At 63.4% G+C, this 11,906-nt stretch overlaps 1 long non-coding RNA gene across 1 annotated transcript; it reads right to left on the bottom strand.

The window, feature by feature from the left end:
- Positions 1-611: 611 nt before the first annotated feature.
- LOC125322123 lies at positions 612-1,588 on the bottom strand. Its single transcript, XR_007201851.1, has 2 exons — positions 1,260-1,588; positions 612-955 (listed from the first exon to the last, which is right to left on the bottom strand). It is a non-coding gene; the product is annotated as an uncharacterized LOC125322123 (long non-coding RNA).
- Between the last annotated feature and the right edge of the window lie 10,318 nt (positions 1,589-11,906).

The following is an 11,906-nucleotide window of genomic DNA, read 5'->3' as shown; positions in this document are numbered from 1 at the left end:
ATGGTAAATATTAGAGAAAGAAAGAAGTAGAAAATAGTTGGCGGGGGACAGAAAGAGTGACAGGGACAGAATAAGGAAAATATCACCACGCCGTGGATCCCCACCATGTTCCGCTGATCCTCTCCAGCTGGTGTTCTTGGTGGTGAAGGTCCCCCCAGAAAGCACAGAATCGGATGGGTTTATATACCCTCGAGCCAGGTAGCAATGTCCAGGCATGTCCCCCTGGGGGAGGGGGGCAGTCTCTCACCGCCGACTCTGGATCTGTTGCATCACGCACAGTCCTGTGCTGCAAAGCCTCTCACGTGAAAGTGCCGTGGCTGTGGCCTCTGGGGTTGGGAGTTCCACAGCCGGGCCGGTTTATGTAATGGAGGATGGCTGTTCAGTGCCTCTGACCAGAGGTTACTCCGTGAACCTGAAACCTCCTCCCTCCCCCTCCCCCCGCCTCGATTGGTTGGGGTGGTCTGTGTAAACCTGGCTTCTGTGAGCTGCGCTCTCCCCCCACCCCAAACTCAATTTATCTAATCAGCAGTTTGACTTTCAGTTCAAAGTCCCACCATTCAGGGAGGCATCTTTGGTTGTAGCTTCTTCATAATGAGAAAAAACTTTATATCGATGGTTGAGGCATGAACTATTTTTAATCTCAGACAAACACATTCTATATTTACATATAAAGGAAAAACCAAAAGAAGAAAAGAACCATCTGAAAGAAAAATGCCCGCTGGCTCAGGTGGCCCCAGCAGAGAGAGCCTCCCAGATCAGGTCGCTGCAGAGCTGCAGCACTGCAGCTAGCCACGGCCCGACAGACGAGGCCGTGTCCTGCATGCCCTGCGGAGTCCATCTCGCAGCACCTGGAAGATGGAGCGCGGAGCTCTCTCCAGGGCCCGCAGGACGTAGGCTGTTTGACGCGCCAGGCTGGAAACGGCAGGGCTGATGTCACGGGACGCGTCTTCAAGGGCTGCAAGAGAGAGGAACAGAGGCACGGTCAGACTCCGCATCTGCGGGGACCCGAGGAGACCCCCCCTGCCAGGGCCATCCCAGCCTGCTCTGGCCATGGCCAAGAGGGAGCAGGGACCAACGGGATCGAAGGCCCCTGGACATCCGAAGGTGCTGGCCACAAATCCCCCACGCGCCCCTGAAACCTCTCTGTGCTCTGCCCACGCCGCCGCTCGTCCGCGCAGGGAGCAGAGCCCTCCGCAGCCGGGGCAGGGATTGCAGCTCCCCCCGCCAGCCCCCGCTGACAGCCGGCTGCACTCACTCACCCTCGCAGATGAGCTGGAGCTCTTCCTGCTGGCCCCTCAGGTGCCGCCCGGCGATGCCTGGGAACACAGAGCCTGTCACGGCCCCAGCGGCACAGCTCCCTCTCAGCGGCGCTGCCAGCCCTGCGGCCGCACGTTCTCCTCGCCCCGGCAGGGCTCAGCCCGGGCCCTCGCCGCATCCCGACGCCCGAGGGCACGGCTGCGAGAGGGCGGTGGCAGCCCCGGGGGCAGGCGGGGCTCCACGGCCCCTGGCCCGGATCCCGCTGCCGGGGCAGCAGCCGGGGCTGGGGCCGCGCTGCGGCGGGGCGGGGAGGGGAGGGGCCCCGGGCTCGTGGCTCACCAATGAACCTGATGGCCGCCTGTCGCAGGGACTCCTGTGGGCTCCGCAGGTACGGCAGGGCCCGCCGCGAGTGCTCGGCCGCTCGGCTCCTGTCCTCTGCCAGCTGGAGAGAGCGCCAGGAGGGAAGGGTTGGCGCGGGCTCAGCCCCTTGGCCGGGCGCTGCCTGCGGCCCGCCCTGGCCTCCCCTGCCCGCACAGCGCTGAGGCCCGGCCAGCGCCGCTGGCGCCGGGCTCTGGAGGGGGCCGAGGGCCGGGCGCTGCCCGGGGAGCCGCGGTGCCCCCCCGCCCCAGAGCCCAGCGGGGCCGGGGCTCCGTGGGCACCCGGCTCGGGGCCACAGGAGCCTGGAGAAGAGCCCGCGCGGCCCAGGGATGGGAGCAGCGTGTGGGGCGCAGGCTGGAGCCCCTGGCTGCAGCACTGGGCGGGGGGGCACAGCTGCCAGCCCCACACACGGAGCACCGCAGTCAGGGGGCTTCTCCAGGCTGCGACTTGGGCTTCCAGGCCGTCCTTACCAGACCCTCGCCGAACCTCCATGTCTGATCCACGTCCAGCATGCGTTCGAGATCTCTCCTTTTCAGGAAGCTGGCCGCACAACGCAGCGTTTCCCGGGAGGCCTGGAGAGCAGCAGAGAGCGGGAGATGGCAGCACAGCCCAGGGCACAGGACCCGTGTCCTTGTGCCGAGGCCAGGAGGATGCTGCAGCCCATGCGGCGCCAGGGCAGGAGGCGGCCGAGCCCCCTCCCAGGGGAACCCCGGCAGCCCAGGAGTCCTCACATTGGCCACGTGCCAGTCCTCGTCATGGCAGTGGAAGGAGAGTGGGAGCAGGCTCTGGCGCACGTGTGACTTCAGGGCCTTTTTTCCCTTTGCCGTTAATAAAGGCATCATCTCTTGGAAGACGAACATGGAGCGCAGCCGCACCTGGCTATCATCCTGTATGAAAGGAAGAAAGACAGACCTCCGCATCGGCCGCTCCAGGCCCACCTGGGCACGGGCCTGAAAATGCACAGGGCACAAAGTGTCCGGGCAGCAGCCAGTGGCCGTGGCTGGGGGCACGGAGCCTTACGTTGTCAAAGAGTGGCAGGAGGGCCTCAGCCAGCTGCAGGGCGATGGGGCTGGGTATCGGGGCACCACTGTACAGGAACAAGTAGCTGAGGACGGCGACGGTCATCCCAACCACGTCGCTGTCGTCTTCCTGCAGGAGCTCCACGAGGCTTTCGGTCAGGCTCCACATTCCTTTGGTCTGTGCGGAACACAAGGCTGTGCAACCGCACCCTGCTGCTGCAGGGCCCAGAGGCCAAAGGCCTGTCCCGAAGCACTCGGGCAGCTGAACCGGGAGGCAGGAGAGCTGGGAGCAGCTGCCTCAGTGCCCGAAGCCCAGCCAAGCCCAAGCGACTGCGTTCCCCAGCCCCACGCTGCCAGCGCAGCTTCAGCCGCTGCCCCCTTCTCACCATCGAGGGATGCTTGCTGAGCACCACAAGGCCTCTGAGCGCCAGGCGACGCCTCTCCCTGCACTCGCTCCGCAGGTTCTTGGACATGATCTCCAGGACGCTGTCACCGCATCTACTCCAGTCCAGCCAACGCTGGAAAGGGGGATCTGAGAGGACCTGAAAGGCACAGGGGAGTGACGGGGGAGCCGGCCGGCACGAGCCCGCGAGCGTGCAGCGCTGGGCCCAGGCAGCAGCACAGGGCGCGGGCACCGTCCCGGGCAGCTGCGGCTACGAGAGGGCAGAGAGCTGGCAGGCAGCTCCGCGAGGCTGCGCTGGCCATCGGGCTCACCTCCACAAGGAACGCCAGGGCAGGCAGATCCCGGCGTGGCTCCTCCCCGCTGAGCAGCCTGAACAGGTGGCAAACGATCCGGAAACGCACGAGTTTGGAGGCCCGGGACATCTCCCTGGCAGGAGGAGAAAGGAAGCAAGACCGTGAGCCGGGGGGGCAAACCTCTGCCAGGACAGACTCACACAGGTCTGGTCTTTCCCCGCCACCCTGCAAGGGGACCTGGGTCTTTTGGGAGGCGGCTGCTCTTGGGGACCCTCCTCTCCCGGCCTTTTCCAGTGTCCTTGGCCGGCCGGCCGTCCCCCGGTGACAAGGCCCTCTGGCCCATGACCACGGGGACTGTGTGGGGCACCCGGGACACAGGGCACAGATGCCGAGGGCAGCTGGGGAGGAGGGGGCCTCACCTGGCCAGCAGACCCACTGCGTGGTGGTGGGTGTCAGCACTGAGCAGCGTGTCCCAGCCACGCTTGTGTTCCACGGCCACCACCACGTCCTCATAGTAGAGTCGGCAGAGCAGGTCCTTCAGGGTCTGCACTGCAAACCTGTGTGCAGAGCAAAGCCCAGGTCACGCTGGGGGCACTGGCTCCTGCCCTGGGGACATGGGTGGGACAGGAGGACTGGCATGGAGCACCTGTTGGGGTCGGTGGCAAGGCCATGTTGCTCCTGGCATGCTCTCCACAAGTTCTCGACCTTCTCTGGCATCTCCACTGTGCTGAAGAACACTTGGAAGAGCAGATGCACAAAGAGGCGGGGCAAATAGACTGTCACTACGTGTGGCACACAGGGCACCTGGAGGATCTTCCACATCACCAGAGTTGCCTGCAGAGGACAGACCACGCCGAGACAGCGCTCACTGCCGAGGTGTCCATGTGGCAGGGCCCGAGCGTGGGAGGGAGAGGCCAGGGGAGACGCAGGGGGGAGCACCGGGCCTGGTGCCCCTGAACCTGCCCCTAGCCCCAGTTTCAGCCCAGCGCCTGAGGCAGGCAGATGCAGTGGGGGAAGGAGGATGGAGAACTGCTGGAGCGGCGACGCGGGGGCGAGCAAGGGCCGGTTCCAGAAACTCACAGCCAGGGCAAAGACGTCTGTGTCGTCCCCGTCGGAGGTGCGCGTGCTGTGCTCTGGCCAGCTCTCCAGCACATCGAGGAGTAGCGGCATGACTGTCTTTGAAGTCCTGACTGAGCACATGAGCGTCTTCCACATGGCCGTGGCAGCTCTGTGGGGTCAGAGCTCCGTCTCAGGGGGGATCTCGGCCACAGCACCGTGGCCTGGGCAGCAGCGGGGACCTGAGCTGGCTGCCAGCCCTGCCTCTGCCCAGTGCCCCTCACAGGCAGCACCCAGGCAGCCCACCGCTGTGAGGACGGGCCCCTGAGGGGCAGGGAGGGAGCATGGCAGCAGGCTTGGGGGCTGACATGCCAGGGCTGGGAAACGGAGGAGCCAGAGGGCCCTGGAACTCTGCGTTTGTCAGACACCTGGGACGGGCTCCACAGGGCGATGGGCTGGTGAGCCCTGGGCCCTCTGGGCAGGTGGGCCCCATACCTGTCACATGATGGGGCCACACGCAGGATAGTCATCACCACATCAGTGGGGTAGGCCTCAGTCAGATCCAGAAGGGTCCTGGACAGTCTGTACTCAGGATACTCATTGGACAGGAGCCACTGGTGGATGTACCTCACCACGGCGGGCACCTGGAGAAGGCACAGGGAGAGTTGGAAAGCTGCCAGAGGGACTAATGTCCCCAGCTTCTGCAGAGAAGCGCTTCCCTTCCCAGCACACTGTGATGGCCTCAAAGGCTTAAAGTGACCAGCGGGCGTGGCTTGGGTGGCCGAGTGATTCCTGGGGGGCTCCAGCCCTGGCCACAGGCTGCTTACTTGCTTTGGGCTGGAAACGCCCTCCTCCACAAGCATATCCAGCAGGGCGGCACTGGTCTTGGTTTTGAAGATGTGAGGGTATGCTCTGACCCCAGTGCCCGTGACGCTGCTCTCTTCCGCCCGAATTCTCCTGATGAATTTGCAAATCATCTGCAGGAGAAGGGCAAAGAAGGGAGGGATGTTCCATGGGGTGCTGCCAGCGCGGTGCTCGGCTGAGCAGCGACAGCAGGCCCAGCCCGGGTGGGGATGGCTGCAGGTACCTGCGCTGTTCTGCGGAAGCGGCCACGGGCGGGGCCCTGCTCTTGTGTCCGGTCCACGGCTGCATCTGGCAAAGAGCGAGCGCGGCCAGAGCTGAGGGGCTGCGGGAGAGGCCGGAGAACACAGCCCGGGCCTGGGCCGGGGCATGGGGCACGGCCGCTGCGGGGGGGTCTGCCCCGGCCCCTCTTCCCTCCTGTCCATGGGCATGTTCCCAGGGGATGGGATGGGATGGGATGGGATGGGATGGGATGGGATGGGATGGGATGGGATGGGATGGGATGGGACGGGGCCTAGCTGGCTGCAGGCACCAGCCCTGGGGCCCAGCTCTGCCACTCACCCTCCTGCGGCTGCTGGAACTGCTCCAGCTCTGCAGGCTGCTGTGCTGGGGCAGCTCCAGGGCCTTCTTCCTCCCCCAAGGCCTGCTTGGGCACGGTCAGGGGCCTCTGCTCCATGACACTGAGTAGATGTATGGCTACTTGCAGGAGAGATGCCTGGGAAGGTTCCGGGTCAGCAGGTCGTGCAGTTGTGCCTTGAAGGCACCTGCGACAGAGAAGCCTCAGGGAGGCTACAGGAGAGCAAGTCCTGCACTCTGGTCTCAGAGGGCTCCGCCACAATGACAGGAGACTCCTCGTAAATGATTCAGGTCACCAAATCCCACGGTCTGTCCTCGAGGGCAGCGGCCGCAGGAAAGGGAGACGCCTCGGAAAAGCTCCGAGTCACCAAGTCCTGCAGTCTGGCCTCGAGGGCACTGCAGGAGTAATGCCTCGGAAAAGCTCCGGGTCGGCAAGGAACGAGTGGGCTGTGCGGCACCGCTCTGTCCCGTCCTGTCCCGTCGCGTGCTCCGAGCACTGTGGCGTGGCCGCGTCGCCGCCAGCACCTATGTCAGCGGCACGTGTCACAAAGGGCCCTGGGACACCCACGGTGACCGTGCTGCACCGTGTCACAAAGGGCCCTTGCACACAATGCCACCTGCCCTGGGCCGCCCCCAGCCCGCCCCAAGTGGCCCAGCTTGGAAGGAATCCCTTGCCCCGAGTGTCTAAGACAGCCCGACAGGAACTTAAGCAACGGCTCCAACCATAAGCAAACGCTCCCCTGCTCTGCGGGCTCGGGGCAGCAGCAGGAGCCCCCACGGCTGCCGACGCAGCCGCGGCGGGAAGGGCACGGGGCCTTCCACAGAAGCTGGCACGGCCTCCTTGGGACGTGTCCCGGCCGGTGGCCATCCTAAGCCCAGGGGTGTGACGCAGACAGGGAACGTGTGGGCCAGGGCACGAATGCTGCTCTGACCCCTGGGCCCCGGGGAACGCTGCAATCGGCAGGTGTGGCAGAGTCCCTGCCGAAGCAGACCTGCCACCCCTCGAGCCCTGGCAGCACTGGCGCCCGTCTCCTGCCCCAGAGACCTGTGCCCCGGGGGGCTTCTCTGCCCATGGGCAGCCAAAGCCAACGCGCACTGGGGTCTGTGCTCCTTCCTGCAGGGGGCTGTTGGCAGGAGCAGCTGGAGCGACTGGGGGCAATGTGACAGGAGATGTTGCTCTGTTACAGTGGGGATACTGTAACACGACATATCAAACCAGGAGTCCCGTGGAAAAGAAATATATATGTACAGATTCTTGGTAGATGTTTCAGAGATGGTTATTTCTCCAGCCGCGTGGCCGGAGCTCTGCCGAGGAACTCTTACAATCACGGGACCCGAGGGTCCTTGCCCGCGCAGGGAAACGCAAAACAACCAACGGGGAACGAGGCTGAGCAGGGGCTAGGAAACCCCGTGCCTGTCCCCTCAGGGCCCCTCTCCCAGGGCTACATGGTGGGGGGAGGAGACCCCGACATTGCTCCTTCCTGGAATGAATGTTTTCATGGAGGAGATTAGCAGGAGCACCAGAACAGCTTCAGCTGCTGAGTTTCACAGGACAAAGAGATTCTAGAGAGACACTGTGACGTTTCCTTGTGCCTTTCTGTCTTTCTTGCATTCTGGAAAAAAAGGAATCGGCCCAGCCTCTGATAGTCTACGCTCCACTTGCTGCATGTCTGGCTGTGGCAGCTCACGTCCAAACACAACTGCGTCCTTGTTGAGCACGGCAATGGATGGCCACAAGCAGGGAGGTTCCCCAGGGAACGTCAAGGGAGACACCTGGGGAAGCGCAGAGGATAGGGATAGCTCGGGGAGGAGACGCCGTTGGGTGTCTCTGATGATGGTGCCAGCACCCTGAAGGAGCAGCCAAGACAGGCGCTGGAAGCAGACATGTCCTGCCCTTTTCCGCTGTCACAGGGACACAGGACACACTTGTTGCCACAGGTCCAGCAGACTTGATCCAGGAACAATGGATCAAGTGGCCATGCATTGGTAGGGAATGGCCTCCAGCTCCAGCAAGAGCAAAGCAGGATCCTCTAGCAGCAAAGCCTGAGCTTGGGAACTGGGCCGTCTCCTCAGCAGACACCAAAGCGCTTCCCGCCCCCCCTGGACATCTGCCACCGCTCCCTGCTTTTCTTCAGTGCCGGCTGCTTCTTCCATTGCTCCAAGCAAGTCCAAGCTTGCTTTGGAAGCTCATGCATGTGTCTTTAATGGGCCTGCATGGAGGAGAGGGACAGCAGCTGCAGTGCAGGGCTTGTGTCCCATCAGAGTCTCTCTCTCACGATGGCACCAATGCGGCTGCGGAAGGCGAGTCTGCCCTTGGAATAAATGAATCGGTTTCTGGGTGTTGATTGTTACTGTTTGGATGAGATATAAAAGAGGGGAGTTGATAGTTGAACAAACGGGCATGTTAACTGAGGATATTGCAAGACTGCCCAGGTGTAATATCAGAGTGTGAGCACCAGGTGGAGACGCAATTGGGGACGTGATGACGTGATGGACTAGAAAATCACCTCATGCAGGTGATGTCAACATCTTGGGCCGCTACTGGATAAAGGATTATCCAATCATTCAACGCCCTCGGGAAATGAGTGGACAAAAGTGCATGTTGATAAAGACCAATAGAAGCCCTGGAAGTGAGCCAATCAGAAGAAGGATCCCAAATCCACCAATTGTGAATGGACAGAGGGTATAAGAACGGACCTGGGTCTTTATCCGGGGGTCCTCCTGCGGAACTTGGGGTCCGAGGGAGCACCCAGTGGGTCGCACTGTCCTTTTTTTGAGTGTTGGTTTACTCCGGCTTGTCTCACGGAGCCTGGGCTTATCCTGGGTTCCCGCTCTCAGTTGTTAATAAATAAAGGAGTTGGCTTTTCTTTCCAAAAAGTCTCAGCCTCGTTTACAACACCCTCAAGCACGGCCACTGAAGTCAGTCAAGGGCACGGGCTGCAGCCGAAGCTGCCGAGCGTCGCTGTGAGGCTGGCAAGGCAAGAGAAAGCCATTGTGGCCAATTCTGCTGGAGCCTTTTGCCCAGCCACGTGCAGTTGTGCCCACAGTATCCCCCCGTTTGGCATCCCGGCTGGTGCGGATGCTTTGTTGAGCAGGCGTTCGGGCTGCTGCTGTTCCTGTGCACGCTCTGGTGCTGTTTCTGCGGCGTCCAGAGCCGCTTTGGCAGCAGCGACTCGGCAGCCCTGCTCGAGGAGACATCGCCGGCCTCCCCGTGGAGGCAGCAGCTGTGCGGGCCCCGAGCTCTGTGTCAGGGGGGCCTCGGTCACAGCACCGTGGCCTGGGCAGCCGCGGGGGCCCGGGCTGGCCGCCAGCCCTGCCTCTGCCCGCTGCCCCTTATTGGCAGCGGCCAGTGGCCGTGCCCCGGCATGGCCCCCCTGCCCTCCTTGTCCCCAGCCGGCCCAGCCTGGGCACCTTGGGGTGTTCCCCACCTGCTGCTGAGGCCCGGCCTCGAGGGCTTCTGCCGCAGGCCTGGGAGACAGACGCATCGGGGAAGTGCCGGAACAGCCGGGTGGCAGGAACGAGGCGGCTGCCTGGGGGCTGCTTATGGCCTTTGACACCCGGTTCCTCAGGCCTTCCCACCACCCCGGCCCCTCAGGCTCTCCCCCAGCCCGGCCCGGCAGCGCCGCAGCCCCAACGGAGCTCCAGAGGGGCCGGATCGAGAGGCACCTCGGAGCCCTCAGCAGTCCAGCCAGCAACGCACGGGCAGGAGGACACAGACGGCGGTTCCTGCCTGGGACAGGAGTTGCGGCCATCTCCAGGCACCCGTCTCGCAGCCGTCCCCGCAGCTCCGGCCCCTGCCCAGCCGCTCTGTCGGCAGCGTTAAGGCTTCAGCAGAACCACCAAAGGCCAGGGGGCTTCTGGCCATTTCCCCTTCCACACTGCACGCCCAGGCAACTTGCTGAGCACAAGCACCCTTTTTCCCCTCTTCCCCTCTGCCCTGCGGACACTGGGCACCAGAAGAAAGCTCCTGGGAGTCTGTGTATTAGAACACTGTTACAATTCCTTTTTAAGGTTCTTAGAAATGCCTCTGCCCAAATTAAGGTGCAAACGAGACCATATGCCAGTGACAATGGTATGGGTTTTATTTGATGGTAAATATTAGAGAAAGAAAGAAGTAGAAAATAGTTGGCGGGGGACAGAAAGAGTGACAGGGACAGAATAAGGAAAATATCACCACGCCGTGGATCCCCACCATGTTCCGCTGATCCTCTCCAGCTGGTGTTCTTGGTGGTGAAGGTCCCCCCAGAAAGCACAGAATCGGATGGGTTTATATACCCTCGAGCCAGGTAGCAATGTCCAGGCATGTCCCCCTGGGGGAGGGGGGCAGTCTCTCACCGCCGACTCTGGATCTGTTGCATCACGCACAGTCCTGTGCTGCAAAGCCTCTCACGTGAAAGTGCCGTGGCTGTGGCCTCTGGGGTTGGGAGTTCCACAGCCGGGCCGGTTTATGTAATGGAGGATGGCTGTTCAGTGCCTCTGACCAGAGGTTACTCCGTGAACCTGAAACCTCCTCCCTCCCCCTCCCCCCGCCTCGATTGCTTGGGATGGTCTGTGTAAACCTGGCTTCTGTGAGCTGCACTCTCCCCCCACCCCAAACTCAATTTATCTAATCAGCAGTTTGACTTTCAGTTCAAAGTCCCACCATTCAGGGAGGCATCTTTGGTTGTAGCTTCTTCATAATGAGAAAAAACTTTATATCGATGGTTGAGGCATGAACTATTTTTAATCTCAGACAAACACATTCTATATTTACATATAAAGGAAAAACCAAAAGAAGAAAAGAACCATCTGAAAGAAAAATGCCCGCTGGCTCAGGTGGCCCCAGCAGAGAGAGCCTCCCAGATCAGGTCGCTGCAGAGCTGCAGCACTGCAGCTAGCCACGGCCCGACAGACGAGGCCGTGTCCTGCATGCCCTGCGGAGTCCATCTCGCAGCACCTGGAAGATGGAGCGCGGAGCTCTCTCCAGGGCCCGCAGGACGTAGGCTGTTTGACGCGCCAGGCTGGAAACGGCAGGGCTGATGTCACGGGACGCGTCTTCAAGGGCTGCAAGAGAGAGGAACAGAGGCACGGTCAGACTCCGCATCTGCGGGGACCCGAGGAGACCCCCCCTGCCAGGGCCATCCCAGCCTGCTCTGGCCATGGCCAAGAGGGAGCAGGGACCAACGGGATCGAAGGCCCCTGGACATCCGAAGGTGCTGGCCACAAATCCCCCACGCGCCCCTGAAACCTCTCTGTGCTCTGCCCACGCCGCCGCTCGTCCGCGCAGGGAGCAGAGCCCTCCGCAGCCGGGGCAGGGATTGCAGCTCCCCCCGCCAGCCCCCGCTGACAGCCGGCTGCACTCACTCACCCTCGCAGATGAGCTGGAGCTCTTCCTGCTGGCCCCTCAGGTGCCGCCCGGCGATGCCTGGGAACACAGAGCCTGTCACGGCCCCAGCGGCACAGCTCCCTCTCAGCGGCGCTGCCAGCCCTGCGGCCGCACGTTCTCCTCGCCCCGGCAGGGCTCAGCCCGGGCCCTCGCCGCATCCCGACGCCCGAGGGCACGGCTGCGAGAGGGCGGTGGCAGCCCCGGGGGCAGGCGGGGCTCCACGGCCCCTGGCCCGGATCCCGCTGCCGGGGCAGCAGCCGGGGCTGGGGCCGCGCTGCGGCGGGGCGGGGAGGGGAGGGGCCCCGGGCTCGTGGCTCACCAATGAACCTGATGGCCGCCTGTCGCAGGGACTCCTGTGGGCTCCGCAGGTACGGCAGGGCCCGCCGCGAGTGCTCGGCCGCTCGGCTCCTGTCCTCTGCCAGCTGGAGAGAGCGCCAGGAGGGAAGGGTTGGCGCGGGCTCAGCCCCTTGGCCGGGCGCTGCCTGCGGCCCGCCCTGGCCTCCCCTGCCCGCACAGCGCTGAGGCCCGGCCAGCGCCGCTGGCGCCGGGCTCTGGAGGGGGCCGAGGGCCGGGCGCTGCCCGGGGAGCCGCGGTGCCCCCCCGCCCCACAGCCCAGCGGGGCCACAGGAGCCTGGAGAAGAGCCCGCGCGGCCCAGGGATGGGAGCAGCGTGTGGGGCGCAGGCTGGAGCCCCTGGCT

The sequence above is a fragment of the Corvus hawaiiensis genome, chromosome 2 (assembly GCF_020740725.1).
Source record: "Corvus hawaiiensis isolate bCorHaw1 chromosome 2, bCorHaw1.pri.cur, whole genome shotgun sequence".
NCBI lineage: Eukaryota > Metazoa > Chordata > Aves > Passeriformes > Corvidae > Corvus > Corvus hawaiiensis.
Note: the sequence above shows the minus strand (reverse complement) of the source record. Positions and strands in the feature narration are given on the sequence as shown.